This window comes from Miscanthus floridulus, chromosome 5 (assembly GCF_019320115.1).
Source record: "Miscanthus floridulus cultivar M001 chromosome 5, ASM1932011v1, whole genome shotgun sequence".
NCBI classification, from domain to species: domain Eukaryota; kingdom Viridiplantae; phylum Streptophyta; class Magnoliopsida; order Poales; family Poaceae; genus Miscanthus; species Miscanthus floridulus.
Genome location: NC_089584.1, coordinates 66744940 through 66761906, shown reverse-complemented (window position 1 = coordinate 66761906; position 16967 = coordinate 66744940). Strand labels below are relative to the sequence as shown.

Here is a 16967-nt window from a genome sequence, read left to right as displayed (position 1 = left end):
ACAAATGCATGCACAATCAATGATGAGCAACTTGTAAAGAAAAATGAAAAATTAAAAGAAAAGTTAGCTAGCTCACAAGATGCATATAAAAGTTTGCTTGCTAAAATGGAAACCATGTGCAAACATTGTGATGAGCTAACTAATAAAGTTGCTAATCTTGAAGCCTTTAGTACAACTCCCACTAAGGCATCTAAAAGGGAAAGTTCTAATATGTCTAAAAAGGATGCCTCTACTTCTTGTAATGATTTATGTTTAGACTCACCTTTGTACAACCAAGTTTGTGTTGAGAAAGTTGTTGTAGATACATGCACACAAGAGGTTGCAAAGGAGAATGAGCAACTCAAGCAAGAAGTAGCTCGCCTCACCAAGGGCTTGACTCAAGTGAAAGGCAAGACGAAGCAAGCCCAACTTCATCAAGATAACACCATCAAGGGAGTGGAGAAGCTTGATGAAGGACAAACCGTGGTTTGCTACGTGTGCCACAAGGAAGGTCACAAGTCCTATGAGTGCAAGGTGAAGAATGGGGGAGGAGCAAAGAAGAAAGAGAAGAAGCAAACAAGCATGCTCTCCAACACCTACACCAACAAGGTGGACAAGAATGCCTCCACACCTTATCTCTTGAAGAAGAAGAAAAATGATAAGGTGGTGGCCATCAAGGTGAACAAGCAAGCCAACAATGGGGCCAAACACTTTTGGGTGCCAAAGGAAATTATTTCCAACATGAAGAGCACCAAGAAGGTTTGGATCCCGAAAGAGAAGTGAGAAGTCCTATGGACTTTGGGAATTTGGAGACTTGGCAAAGTGTGGATGCATTTCATGGGGTGCATCATGATGGATAAAGACATTGCTAAGTGGGTTAGTGAATACTATGGACCCAAATTCCCCTTCCCATGTTAGGTAACTAGATTCAATTTATTTCAATTGGTATTAGATTTGAATTTTTCCTACAATTGGTATCTTTTAGCATCTAGTTACTCTTCATGCCTAGGTTTGCATTTGCATTCTTATATATTTTGTCATGCATACACTAGGTATTTCATATGGTAGGCTTGCTCGGTTTCATTCTTATTCCTTGGAGCAGTCCTACATGGTTTAAAATTATTTAGGAGCATGGCACATAGCTTGTCTTACAATTGTTCATCTAATATGTGCCAAAGTACGAATTGTAGATAATCTCTCCCCGATATCACCTTCGAAAATGACTCTGACATTCATATGATGTCATCTTTCAAGTGGTATTTATTTTTCTAAAATCAATGTGCACGTTTCCTACAAGTATTCCACACTTGTGTGCACAAATTTAGGGGGAGGTTACTCTACAAGTTGGATACTTTGAGACTAACACCTTTTCGAGCTTATCATGTGTGTAGTAGTCTCATTGCAAGGAAAATGGAGTCCCCAGAGATAAGCATCATACTTCAAATATCCACCACCTATTGCAAGTGGTAGAAATCAAATTGGTTTTCACATGTGGTATTTCTAAACCGATATCATCATGTTGATTTCATTTTGATATTTATATGCTTTCTCCATGCATTATATAGACTAAATTTCCTTGTGCAATAATTTGCCAATTATGCATATGCTTTGCCTTCTACCATATGTATGCATATATTTAGGGGGAGCTTAATCTATATAATGTGAGAGTCAAATTTTGTGACCTATTCCACTCTACACATAAAGGATCACAAAGTTTGACCCTCCCTTGTGCTACTAATATCTTCCTTTTTGGTGTTTGATTCTAAAGGGGAGAATTTAGAGGACCAAAAGCAAGCATTAATTTGTAATAATGGTTCGAGAAAGGGAGGATAGTGGATTATGGATTAGCCTATGTAATGGGGAGAATTTGTAGAAAGCAAGGCTTAAATCCATAATACCACATAGGGACATTTGCAAGGGCAAGATAAGTTTTTATGTAGTCTTACAAGTAGTATCTTTTAGCTTCATATAACCTTGCCCCTTCCATTACATCCTAGCAAGTAGATAGGTTTTAAATTCATTTTTTTATTACTTGCTTGCTTTGGTCATGTTGTCATCAATCACCAAAAAGGGAGAGATTGTAAGGAAAATGGACCCTAGGCCCATTTACTTTGGATTTTGGTGTTTGATGACCAACACAACCAAATTGGACTAATGAATTTGCAAGTGATTGTTTTGTAGTTCAATAGGATGCAAGATGTGACTTGGACAAAGACGACGTGATGATCCGATGATCAACACTTCAAGCAAGATCTTAGGAGCACAAGAGAACACCCAAGATATCAAGCAAAGTCTAAGCTTGAAGATAGGAACCAAGCCGCATGCAAGATCGTGAAGAAATGAGCTCATAGAAGTGACCAGATGCTGGAAGAAAGTGACCAGACGCTCCGATCAAGAGGCTCGGCAACAGGCGTGACCGGACGCTAGACCGGACATTGGTGGCAAACCGACCAGATGCAGAACAGCAGCGTCCAATCGAGTACAGAGAGGTTCTAGAGCGGTGAACTTGCGACCGGACGTGTCCGGTGGCTAGTGACTGGATGCTGGCAGCGTCCGATCAGTTGTTCGCGGCTCCAACAGTCAGGACGACCGGATGCGTCCGATCAGGACGACTCCAGTGTCCGATCAGTAGCAAAAAAGCGGGATTTCGTCCCCAACGGCTACTTTCTCAGTGGGGCTTATAAATACAACCCCCAACCGACCATTTGGGTTGTGTGGAGCTGAGGAAACATACCAAGGGTGTTGATACACCATTTTAGTGATCTCCACTTGCATAGTGCTTAGTGTTTTATTAGGTGATTAGCGTAGGTGCTTTGCGAAGTGCTTAGGTTGATTAGACCACCGCTTATGCGCTTGCTCTAGGTTTAGGCCTAGTGTTTAGTGAGGTTTGCATACCTCTTACCACTCGGTGCTTGCGCGCACCATTGTTGTACATTGGAGGGGCTTGTAGTCTTGCGAGATCACACCAACCATGTTTGTGGTGTGGCCGCCACCGTGTACTAGAGGGAACAAGGCCCATGGCGTTTTGGCCGGAAGCTTGATAGTGAAGACGGCAGGGAGCATCTGGGAGAGGCTTGCCGAAAGGCACGTCAGAGACCCACTTGCGTGTGGGGAAGGCCCAAGGCTATCCACGGAGTTACCCGACCAGGAGCTTGGACCTTGTGAGGGATTCCTTGCGAGGGGCTCCAACGAGGACTAGGGGGAAGCTTGCGCGCTTCTCGATACCTCGGTAAAAATACCGAAGTCATTGACTGGAGTTTGCATATCTCTATCTTGCTCTTTAGCTTCCGTATTTACATTGATTGCATTACTTCTTTTGCGGTAGAGATAGCAACACATTAGCAAAACCATAGTTGCATACTTAGATACTTTGTCTTTTGCATAGGTTTTGCTAAGGTTAGAAAAAGAGGCCATAGTTTAGATTTAGAATTTTAAGTTGCCTAAGCCTTTTAATCTTATGTAATCCTCACTCTTCTCTGATCATTCTCCTTTATCAGACACCACCTGAGAAAACATCTGCACAAGAGCAAAAGTCTAACAATCCAATAGTTGAAGATGATCCTATTGATGCTGATACCCAAACTATTGATTCTCCAACTCAGCAAATAGTCGATGATAAGAAATTCATATGCTCATTCTTGTCCTTCTATAACAAATATAAATCAAAAAACTTCTTGATGCCTACAGACACTAGCATCAAAAGTCCAGAGCCAAAGTCCAGAGCCAATTCAACCAAATATTGAAAAAGATGTTGGCACATCATTGACTGTTCCTTCTCCTCAGCCAGAGTCTCTTCTAGAAAAGGTACTGTGTTCCCCGCACCATTTATCTCATTGTCAACCCATTTGCCATTTCTAATAAGGTTCCTTTTGTTCACATGTAGGCACTTAATTCTCCAGCTCTGAGCTACTCCTTCAAATTTGAAGAATTCATAGATGAAAGTGAGATTAGCTCATCAGCCATTTCTTCCCAAGAGACTATCCGATGAGACCAAAAATCGGCTAAAAGACATGTTGCCAATGCTCGATGAAAATATAGCCGATTTGGTCCAGGATGTAGACCCAATGAGAAGAATCTTCTTGGCCATCAAGGATAATTTGACCCCAAATCTTACTGAGGTCTTGATACGTATATCCAATATCAAAGACCAAGCTCCTAAGGTGAAAAAGGCTCAAAGAAATCTGATTGACCCTAAAGCTTTGACGGCCAAAAAGAATTCTAACAAACATGAAGCCAAAGAATTAGCACAACTGATTGATAATTTGAAGAATTCTTCTTCCAAAATTGAACTAGAACTAAATCAGCTCAGAGTTAGGTGTGCTGAGCTTGAAAAAGAACTAGAAAGTGTGGAAGCCACCATCGAATGTCATGAGTCCAACTTGACTTAGATCCCCAATGCTATCAAACAGAAGAAGCAAGAAATGCTGACCAAGGTTAAAGAAGGCAAATCTATTCGCAGCAGTCTTGAGAGCATTCCCGGATCAGCCAAAGAAGATAAATAACAAATTGAAGAAGTTGATGCTATTCGGCTGAAAGCACTACGAGCAATTCAAGATGCTCTTAACTTGTAATTTACATTTCAGTATCTGTAGCCCATAAACCTGATGATAACTATACCTTTTTGGTTCGGCTAGAAGAGCTGATTTGAATTGGCCGATTTCCAATTTCTGACTTTAGTCTAACTTAACTGAATCTAAAAATGGATTTTATCACAAAACCCTTCGAATTCCTTCTCAGTCATAAACACCGCATTCCCCTCGGTATTAGTGAAGTGGCGCTTCCCCTTCCATCAATTGGGGTTGCTTTCATACGTCCCAAGATATCCTCCGTCTTGCCTTTGTGGCAATAAATACCAGTTAAGGGCTTTGGCCTCAAACACATCTACACCCACAACTGTTCTCATTCTCTCATGTCCTTCTACCTTCAAGAACCCTATAGTAGTTTCCTCTTCTCCTCCTCTCAAGATCTAAACCAGCACCCATGGCCAGCGAAGATAACCACGACAAGTGTGCAACGAAGGAGATCCTAGAGGAGGAGATGCCAATGAACCAGCGCCTCCACCGCATGAGGTAATACCAAATGCCCTCTGCTTATGGCAACGAATCATCCTCTAACTTGTCCATAGATTTGTCTTGAATAACATGCTCCTGCCTCCTCCTCCTACGGCCGGCGAGCCCTCCAATGCTGAGTCTGCTACCACCCCACGCCGGACTCGTCATCGAACTCCTCCGACTCATATACCGGTGACAACGCTTGACACTTCCTCCAAGAGTGGAGGGCTACCAAGGATCGTTATTCTGAGGTAACTTGGAAAAACGGTCAGCTTGAGACCCATCTCGAGGCCTCCCAGGCCGCCCTCCTCGCCGCAGTGGAGGAAACCAACATCGCTCGGGTGAGGTTGGTCGAGTCTGATGCCATGGTGGTGGGTAAGCTTAGTTCTAGGAAAACCCTCACTTTTATCTTCACTACCCCTTTCTTGACAATCTTCTTGCATGTTTGATTGCTAGCCCTAACGGTACAATTGGGAAACCTCCAACTGGCAGCGAATGCAGCTACATCGACCGTCAATGCCTGGGGCCCTCTGCTCATCAACCATCTGCATGACATCTTGGTGCACGCCCAAGAGATTGCCCTCCATGGCGTTCATCATGGCACAACGATGGCTCTGGCCGCGGCGCAAGTCCAGGCCAGGCAGAACCTCCTCACCATGGAGCCAGGCTTCCCAATGGCCGATGATCTCGACATGCATGAGGAGCTTATTGAGGACATCAATGATGCCATGGCAGCCATTATAGATATCACACCAGCCCAAGATGTTATGAACAAGGTGTTCGATTAGTTTGTATTAGGAGCAAACGATGAATGAATATAGTTTTTGCCTTTTCCTTATGAATTCATCTCTGAAACTACTGTAATATGAACCATGATTGTCTTTGTGTGTATTTTTGCTCTATAGGCGATACATATCATATCAGCTTTTGCCCCTTCGGTTTAATTTTCCTTTTTAAACTAAAGGCGATACCCTCCTAGTATCGGCTATTAGAGCCGATGACTAAACAAATCGGCTATCAAGTATTAATCCACACGCTAGAATAATACTTCTTTAGGAAATTTCCATTGATTGCTCTATCAAACTCCTCTTCCCATTCTAGCATTTCCAAAATATAAGCATTGCTAGGTGCACATCGTTGAATCCGATAAGGACCTTCCCAATTAGGCGACCATTTGCCAAACCTACTGTCTTTAGACCCAATCAACAATCTTACTTTCCAAACTAACTCTCCTTCGTAAAACTGTTTGTTCTTGACCTTTTTATTATAATGCCTTGCAACCCTTAATTTATTGGCCTCAATATTTTCAACAACTCGCAGCCAATGACAACTTAAGTCCTCCAAATCATCCATCATAAGGTTTTTATAGACTTCGACTATCAAATCATTTTGCAATGTAACACATCTTGATCCAGTCTGAATCCCAAGGAAGAACTGCATTATGCCCATATACTAACTCATAAGGTGATGATTTAATCGATCCATGGCAAGCCATCCTATATGCCCACAATGCTTCATTAAGTGTCAAGTGCCACTTCCTTGGTTGCTCTTCAATTTTCTTCTTAATCAACTTAATCAAAATTTGATTGGATGCCTCTGCCTGGCCATTAGCTTGAGCATAATAAGGAGAAGAATTTAGCAATCTAATTTCCATACTGGTAGCAAAATCTCTGAATTCCTCTGATGTGAACATTATCCCTTGATCAGTAGTAATGGTTTGAGGAATCACAAAACAATAAACAATATGCTCTCTGACAAAATCAACCATATTCTTTGAAGTTACTGTTTTCAAAGGAATCACCTAAACCCACTTAGTAAAAGAATCTATTGCTACAAATACAAACTTGTGCCCTCTACTTGAAGGTGGAAACATCTGGCCAATCAAATCAATTCCCCAGCCTCGGAATGGCCATGGCTTAATTATTGGGTTCATAGCTAATGTAGGCAATTTTTGAACATTACAGAAACATTGACAATCCTAACACCTCTTGTAATATTCAAAACAATCTTCTAATATTGTTGGCCAAAAATATCTAGACCTGCGAATGACCCATTTCATTTTATAAGCTGATTGATAAGCTTCGCGTATTCCTTCATGTACTTCTCCCATCAATACTCTTGCTTCTTCTTGACTTAAACACTTAAGAAAAACTCCATCGACTATTTTGTAATACAACTGATCATCCAACAAAACATACTTAGTCAATTTATATCTCAATTTTCTAGTAACCTTCTATGATGGATTCTTTAGGTAATCGACTATTTCAACTCTCTAATCATTAGCCCAGGTCTCACTACTTAAATTTCTTAGAACACTTGATAGCCTAACGCATTTTGAGCTAACCAATTGGGCTCTTGATTCTATGCTCTTGGAATATGCTAAAGAGAAGTGAGAGGAAACCCCTCAAGTAACTTTCGACATTCATCATGGTAACCCCTCAGAATATCATCTTTACATTCATATAGGCCGATCAACTAATTAATAACCAACTGTGAATCTCCAAATATTTCAATTGACTCGGCCTTTACTTCCTAAAGAAGTTGAAGTCCCTTAAGAATAGCTTCATATTTTGCTTGATTATTGGTGGCTATTGGTTTGGTTTGAAAGGCAAACTCAAAATTTGCCCCCCCTGAGGTGAAATAATAACAATACCAATACCACCACCTTGCTTGCACGATGATCCATCAAAGAATAATGTCCAAGGCATAGGTTCCACATAGCCGATGCTTGGTTTATGATGTTGAGTAATAAAATCGGCCATCAGTTGCCCTTTGACTACTTTAGCCGATTCATACCTCAAATCAAATTCTGATTATGTACGAATCCACTTTCCCATTCTCCCATTTAATATCAACATTGACAACATGTGTTTAATCACGTCAGCTTTAGACATAGCTGTACACTCAGCCGACAATAAATAATGTTGTAACTTAGTGTAGGAGAAATATAAGCATAAGCATAAGCATAACTTTTCAATAGGAGAATATCTTGTTTCTGGATCCAAAAGTCTTCTACTTAAATAGAAAACAACCTGTTCCTTTCCTTCAAACTCTTGCATCAAGGCCGATCCAATCATTTGGCTATTGGCTGACACATACAACTTAAAAGGCTTACCTTGCTGAGGAGGACCAGCATAGGTGGAGATTTTATATACTCTTTTATCTCCTCAAACGCTTTTTATTGTACGCCACCCATTTAAATTCTTGATTATTTTTCAACTTTAATAAAGGAGAAAATGGCAGAATCCTTTCTAACATATTTGAATTAAACCTTCTGATGAAATTAATCTTACCGAGTAGAGATTGTAATTCTATTTTATTAGTTGGAGGTACTGCCTTATCAATTGCTTTCATACTTTTCTGACCAATCTCAATTCCTCTCTTGTGGACCATAAAACTAAAAAATTGTCCAGCTGACACTCCAAAGGCATACTTATTAGGATTCATCTTTAAACCATATTTTCTTGTGCACTCCAAAGTCTCCCGTAGATCAGCCAGATGTTCTTTGTACCCTTTGGATTTTACCACCACATCATTGATATAGATTTCAACAATCTTACCGATCAACTTATGAAAAATATAATTTATCGCCCTCTAATAAGTTGCATCAGCATTCTTCAATCCAAAAGTCATTACAATCCATTCAAATAAATCGATTGCACTGGGGCATCTAAATGCTGTTTTTGCTATGTCTTCTTCAGCCATAAAAATTTGATTATAACCTACATTACCATCCATAAAACTAATTACCATATGCCCAGCTGCTGCATCTACCAACATATTGGCTATTGGCATCAGATAACCATCCATCGGTGTAGCCTTATTCAAATCTCTGAAATCAATATAGAATATCAACTTCCCATTTTTCTTATACACAGGAACTACACTCGATATGCACTCTGCATACCGACAAGGTCAGATAAATTTTGCTTCTAGTAGTCTTTTAGTCTCCTTAATATCATCAAGAACATTTGGATTAAATCTCCTTGGAGCTTGTTTAAATGGCCGATATCTAGGTTTGATTGGCAACCATTGTTCAATAATTGACCGATCTAAACTAGTTATTTCATAATATTCCCAAGCAAAACAATCTTTAAATTTCTTTAACAAATCTATCAATTCTTGCTTATACTCAGTATCCAATTTAGCACTTACATACGTTGGCCTAGGCCTATCTCCAGGACCAATATCTATTTCTTCTAACTCATTGACCGACGTAAAGCCATGTCCGAGTTTACCATCTGTACCATCTATTGGATTATCCATTAAAACAAACTTTCAGAGCCGACTACTCGGATCGACCGTTGGCCTTCATCATTGATTCTAATGAAGCCTCCTTCCCATCGCTTACTAGAAAAACACTCAAGATCTTCTAGTTCCCAATACATTGGATCAGCTGTTGCTATACTCATAGAATCATCAACATGAACTAACTCATCATTGTCTCCATGCCACTGAATCAAGCATTGATGCATAGTCGATGGTACACAATAATTGGCATGAATCCAATCATGACCAAGGAGTAAACTGTATGAACCCTTTCCATCAATGACAAAGAAAGTACATATCTTGATCATGAACAAGACCACTAATCGATAATTTCTAATCTAAAGTCTTACCAGTGAGGTTCGATCGGATTGATGGAGCTATGGTAGTGTCATTAGATTGGATCTCATTAACTAGTGAGTTTATTCAAGATTAAAACATGTCTTTAGATGCATACTATGTTTGACTAGAATAGAGATAAAATAGCCGATCTAGCGGAATTAAGCCATCAATGATAAGATTTGAAGCGTGACCGGATCAAAGGATGACCAATTAAGAAGATATGATGCTGATCTATCTCTATCTCAATTGGGTGATTTTGTTATAATTAATAAAACATTAATTATAGCAAGATCAATAACTGGTGAATCAACCAAAAACAGTAAGGAAAACCTTACTAATCTTAGCAGATTCGACAACTGGTGATATTCTATTAAATGATAAGTTATTTAACACAAGATCGATAACTTGGATCTGTATTATGATTTGTAAGAGATCAATCAAATGATGCAGCCTTACAAACTACGATATAGATCGATAACTAACTTGTATTATGGCTCTTAAAAGATCAATCAACTGATGCAACTTTACAAGAACAATACAAGTCATGACGGTACTCACAAGCAAGTTGGAGGTCGATCAGTCGATGCAACCCTATTTGCTGAAGAACTCACTGAGATCTATAGTACTCCTACTCCTAATGCGATGGTGAAAGCCAAAAAGATTATATTGACTGAGTGTTCTTTTTCTACAATAACCAGTGTCTAATATTTATACCCATAACCTAAACATGAATCCTACTCAAATATGACTCATTACAATTCTAGGAATAAAAGAAAACTTCCTAACTTAATAATAACCTAGACCCCAATTTTCCTTATTTGTAGAGTCTGACACATCCTCCTAGTGCCACTCAAGTATAGCCCATTAACACCGTCTGCTGTCGTCATCCATAAAATAGCCGATTCTGACATCACATCTAAATTAGCTGATATCGATTCACATCTAATCGATTCCTTAATGACACAATTCTAGAAGCTTTGAGTTTTTGCGTTCTTCTTCCCAAATTTTGGTGTAAACACAACCCTCATCAACATGGTGCAAGCAACCCAATTTTGTGGAAAGGCACATGAAGATGCGAGTCCACATCTCCAACACTTTCTAGAGATTTGTAGCACTTTCACCATCAAAGGAGTGACCCAAGAAGCCATATTACTTCGCTTTTTCCCATTCTTACTCTTGGGGAAGGCAAAGCAATGGTTCTACGCTAACAAAGATAGAAATACTATATGGTATAAGTGCTCCACTACCTTCCTAGCAAAGTTCTTTCCCACATCCAAGACCAATGCTATGCATGGGAGAATTTCAAGCTTTCAGCAACAACATGATGAATCTGTCCCTGAGGCATGGGAACGCTTTCAAGATTATATTGCGGAATGTCCTCATCATGGGATGGAGAATTGGCTACTCATCTAGACTTTCTACCATGGGTTGACCAGCAGTTTCCGTGAGACTATGGATGCTGCTGCTGGAGGTGCATTCCTATCACTCACCATACTAGCTACAACTCTTGTGGAGAAGATGGCCTCCAACCAAGGTTGGAATGAAGAACATCTTTAGACCCACAAGAGAGGTGGAGGTATGTATCAACTCAAGGAGGTAGACATGGTATCTGCCAAGATGGACTTATTGATGAAGAAGCTTGAAAATCGAGCTAATGAGAATCAAGAAGTCATGCACATTCATGATTCTCGCATGACATGTGAAGAGTGTGGAAATACTGGGCATTCAGGGAACAACTGCCCTGAAACCCAAGAGGATGTGAACTTTGTCAATAACAACAACTACTTCCATCCTCAACATAATCAAGGATGGAACTAGCAACAGAGACCGAACTACCAAGGTAACTATCAAGGTAATAATTTTCATAATTTCAATCAACTACCTTTGTAAGAATTAATTGCTAGCCAATCCAAACTTATGGAGGGATTATCTAGAAAGGTAGCTACCAAGGATAAAATTCTAGAGAACATAAATAATAGAATGGATAGCTTTGCTTCTGCCATTAAGAACTAGCGTAGCTTTAATAAAATGATAGAATCATAAATAGCTCAGCTAGCAGCTGCTGTTCCTCTGTCTGACAAATGTAAGATTCTAGGGCAACAGAAAAATCTAGAAACTACAAATCTTGTCAATATTCACAATGTAGCATATTACTATATACAACCATCGACAGGAAGGTGGATAGACTATACCTTGCCTAAAAAGAAGAGCGATCCAGAGAGACCTGTCATCCCCATCGCCATTGGACTGCACATTTTTTAAGAAGCTGTCTGTGACTTCGGAGCAAGTGTCAACATCATGCCTAAGGTAATTTATGATCAAATTAATAGAGATACTTTGTTGTATACAAATATGCATTTGCAGCTTGCAGATCAGTCACTCAATTACCCCAAGGTAGTTCTTAAAGATGCCATTGTTTGAGTGGGACAATCATATGTTCCCGTAGACTTTGTGGTTCTAGAAACAGGTAGAGATGTAAGGGCACCCATTATTTTGGGCTAACCTTTCCTAAGCACAACAAAAGCCATTATCTATGCAGACAGTGCCAAGATATGCTTTACAATCAAGGATAGGAAGGAGAAGTTTTCTTTCAAGAACCACATCCTACAATCTTCTAGACATCTGTAGATGTCATACCTGCCCAAAGAGACAACAGTGACTAAGAAGAAGAACAAGAGGAGAAGGAGGAAGAACAAGGCCAGGCAGCCTTAAGAAGAATTAGTTAACATGATCAACACACTTTGATTAGAGTACAACCACCTCCTAGCTTCACCATTCCTTGCTAAGAAGGATGACCTAGGTGTACCCATGATCAAGTGTACCATTGGACAAAGAATTTTTCACAAGACCTTCTGCGACATTGGGTTGGGTGTCAATATAATGTCCAAGGTAACGTGTGAATACTTATTCAGTGATGAACCTTTGTTCCCTACATATATGCAATTGCAGATGGCAGACCAATCAATCTGATTTTTGGAAGGAATAGCGAAAGATGTCTTGGTAAGAATACACGATCAGTTTGCCCCTACTGACTTCATGGTTCTAGACATGGGTGAAGAAGAAGATGATACACCTATTATATTGGGAAGACGGTTCCTCAACACAATCAACACAATCATCTATGTTGGATCTAGACAAGTCCACTTCCAATTCCCTAGAGAAAAGGTACGCTATTATTTCAATAGTTATACCACTTATGAATAGCCCAAGAAGACCTGCTCTAGGAGGAGACGTCGATCATCCTAACGCTGAAAGAATCAACCTCCAAAGAATGAATGGAAAAAGATGAAGCGCCTAAAGGATTTGTGAAAGATGAACCTACTCCGCCTAAGTCAAGCTCATAGACCAAGCAGGTATGGAAAGAGAAGGTGACATCACCATCAGAGACACCATCATAAGATGTGCAACCATCTGGGTCTCCATTCTTGAGATCAGATGATGCACCCGAAGATTGAAGAACTTTTCTCCTGCCAAGTCCTGTCTGGAGGACTTAAAAATCAAAACCCTAGCCATGAGGTAACATCGGTAGTTATCCATATTTACTTTTTAGTTTTGCTTGAATTACTTTTCACTTTAGCATATTCATTTTTCTACATTAGCATTGCATTTAGAAAAGGAAGGTAAAAAGTTTCATGACTGCATTACATCATTGCGTCATAAAGCCTAATCTCCATGTGAAAATTTTTCTCGATGTGTAAAAGCCCAAGGGAGTATTCACTGTGGTGGCATAAAAAATAAAATAATAATAATATATATCATGCATGCATATTTTCTTTCTGCATTACATAAATAATAAAATCCAAAAATATATTAAATAGACATCATGCTAGAACTTTGCCAATTAGGAAATCTGTCTAAATCCCCAAGGACAACAAGTGTCTGAATGGCTGACTGCTAACCCCTTATCTAAATCTGTGCCACGAGTTTTGGTGTTCTTGTTGTAGTATTTTGTAGGATGATCAAGAGTAAAGCCATCCATCTGAAGTACATTTTCCCAAACTGTCGCTACACTCGCTACACGAGGAACACAACTTCTGGATGGATGAGAAAGACTTCTGCTGGTAAACTCACTCTAAGAAAGACCATGACAACATCTAGCTTGGGGGAGGAGCACCCCCCATGTATCTAGCTAAGTATTTCTTTCTCTTTTGGTTTTACTATTTTTAAGTTTGCTTCATATTTGCTAAAGAAATAAAAAGATGCATAACAAACTAAAAATTTATCTTAGCTAGTTATATATATTAAGGTGTGATCTTAAAATTTGAAAACAAAATAAAAGGTGTGTTAAGTTTTCTTTAATTTTGATTTTTAAGAGCTAAATAAAAGGACTCTGAGAATAATCTCTTGCAATGAAAATGATGAATAGTTGCTCTATTATAATTCTTTTCAAGTACCTAGTTTTCAACCTTGAATTTTCCCAAGTTTTGGATACGACTGTTTTGATATAAGAATTTACTCTAAACTTGAAACTCGTGGGTAGCATATGCTTTATCTAGGTCTAGGTAATTGATGGATATGATATGAGAAGGTCTGAGTTGCTGTTTATCTTATTCCAAGTGACACTAAAGTTCTAGAGATTTATCTTTTTGAAAAACATAAAAATCCTACGTGATGAGCTCCTGTATGACAAAGCTTGAATTTCTACCATAGCCATATATGATATTTAGATTAGGAAAACTTCCAAAAATATGCTGCTTGTTTTGCATTGAGTATAGTCAAGCTTTGTTGACCCTTATGAGAGGTTTGTCATGCTCTTAAAATCAAGATCACATACACATCACCCAAATATGCACTACTCCTACACTGGGGGTAGGAGTAACAATATGCCATTCCATCTAGATCCACCTAAAAATGTTTTTCTCCTACACTGGGAGTAAGCACCAAAAATATTCTTGATAGGATATCCATGAAATAAATGCTCCAAGTTCTTGTTGCTATCTCTCAAAAGTTTTATTGGAGAAAAGAGACGTGGGGCTATGCAAAAGTTATTCATAAAAAAGAAAGATGAAAAAATGGACAAGTGTCTGAATTATCAAAATAATGGGTACTCAGATGCCTGCCCAAAAAAAGAGAAAAGATGAATAAGATAGCCCATGTTTTGTTGCAAAATTATTTTCAAATTTCAAAAGAGAGATATGTTTTCAAGGAGCAAAGTAGAATTAGGTTATCAACCAAATATATCCACCATACATCCACACACATGCACATCTTGATTTGATTGTATGAGTCAACTCTCTTTGGATCTGAGGTTTGACTTTACAATATATGTATTGCAAGTAGGGAGGTGCTCTAGAAAGGGCTAGCCACAACGGGGTGAGCCACCATGGCGAGAACGGTCGCTGCGGGTGATTTTGGTAGTGAGGAGCAGCGTGAGAGGGGCAAGGAGGTGCATGAGAGCAAGGCGAAGCTAGAGCCATGAGCAATTTGGCAGAGACACAACGTCAGTGATGAATTGCGCTGGTTGGAAGAGCTTGTCGGTGGCGAGCAGGACGGGGAAAAGAGGGAGCGCAGGTGGCTCGGCCTAGTTAAAGGTGAGGATGAGGCATCCACGCGCGATAGCAGCTGCTTGCTGCTACCACCACGAAGCAGCTATGTGCCCACACACTGTGGAGCGGTGCTAAGGCGGCGACGGCCACCGACGTCGAGCATCCGAGCAGACAGCTCCTGGTGTCACTGTTCACCGACTGATAGAGCATCTTCATCGTCCATTTTCTCCATATTCCAAACAAAAACTTGATGATCTCCAAAAATAGAAGTTTCTCCCTTGCTAAGATCTCCAACATTGCTTTAAGAACCACCTCTTAATTCTAAGTGGTTAAAGAGATCTATGGTAGGGAACTAGGGTACATCAAAACTAAAAAACTGGTTTCAATTAGGGTTTTGGAATCTTGTTTTGGTTAAGCATATTTGAGCATTTAATTAGGAGCTAATTAGTGATCAATCAACACAAACATTAGCACATGAACAAAGTTCAAACTTCACACCAATTAATAGACCCAAAGTTGCACAACTTTTATTTATGAAAATTCATATAATAATTCACCAAAGTTTGAACTTAACAATGAATCTTAGGAACTTAGGCCCTGTTCACTTGTCTTATTAGCCATACTATTTCAGTAAACGAACAGTGTTTTTCTCTCACAACAAATCAGTGAACAATACTTTCAGCCATGGCTTTTTAGCAAAGCGAATAGGGCCTTAGGCTTAATTGGCTAAGTTGAAAAATCAGCCTTAAATCCAATCTTTGGGCTCCAAATTGAACATGTTTGATTTGAAAACATTTCCCAACCTTGCTTCCATGTTAAAGAGCATACTTTAAACAACAAAGTTTATATTTATCAAATTGTAATTGTTTAAGCAAATTCACATATATAAAATCACAAAGAACCTTAATTGTTATTGCTATTAACATTTCATGCAACATATGAAACACCACAATGCAACATGGACATGCTATAATTGAAATATGAGTTGCATTAATGCCACAATACTTGATGATTATGCTTCATGATGCTCATGATCAAACTTTTAATGGCATTTTAACATCTGGGATGTTACAATACCTCACTAAACACTAGGCCTAAACATAGAGCAAGCGCATAAGCGGTGGTATAATCAACCTAAGCACTTCGCAAAGCACCTACACTAGTCACCTAATATTTCGCTAAGCACTATGCAAGTGGAGATTACTACATGGTGTATCAACAACCTTGGTATGTTTCCTTAGCTCTCACTACTTGTTTTGGCCGGTTGGAGGCATATTTATAGCCCCACATGAGATAACTAGCTGTTGGACCTAAGACCCAACTTTCTGCTTGTGACTGAATGCTGATCACGTCCTGATCAGACGTGTTTGGTCCCGTTGACCATCGGAGCACGCGTTGATCGGACTCTAGGCCGAGTCCGGTCTCACCCGATCGTACACGTCCGGTCGCGCTGGCACCACTCTAGAACCTTTTTAGATGTGATCGGACGCTGCTGCTGGCGCATCCGGTCATCCACCTGCTGTCGCATCCGATCATCGCTAAGAAACTATTGTGCCGGTGAATAGTGTCACCTATGCATCTCGTCACTGTTTCGCTCAACGTCCAATCATTGTGTCTATCACTACAGTTGCATGGGCAATGATCAGACATGTCTAGTGCCTTCATGGCTGCGTTTGGTCCTCTCTGCCGAGCCCCTTCTTCATTCGTTTCTTTGCGATCCTTGCATCCAGCTTGGTTCTATCTTCGTGCCTTGGACTTGCTTGATTTCTTAGGTCTTCTCTTGTGCATCTAGGGTCTTGCTTGAAGTGTTGATCATCGAATCATCACATCGTCTTCATCCAAG

At 39.7% G+C, this 16967-nt stretch overlaps 1 non-coding gene across 1 annotated transcript; it reads right to left on the bottom strand.

Moving 5' to 3' along the window:
• Positions 1-10920: 10920 nt before the first annotated feature.
• LOC136455650 (small nucleolar RNA R71) lies at positions 10921-11029 on the bottom strand. Its single transcript, XR_010759134.1, has one exon. It is a non-coding gene; the product is annotated as a small nucleolar RNA R71 (small nucleolar RNA).
• Between the last annotated feature and the right edge of the window lie 5938 nt (positions 11030-16967).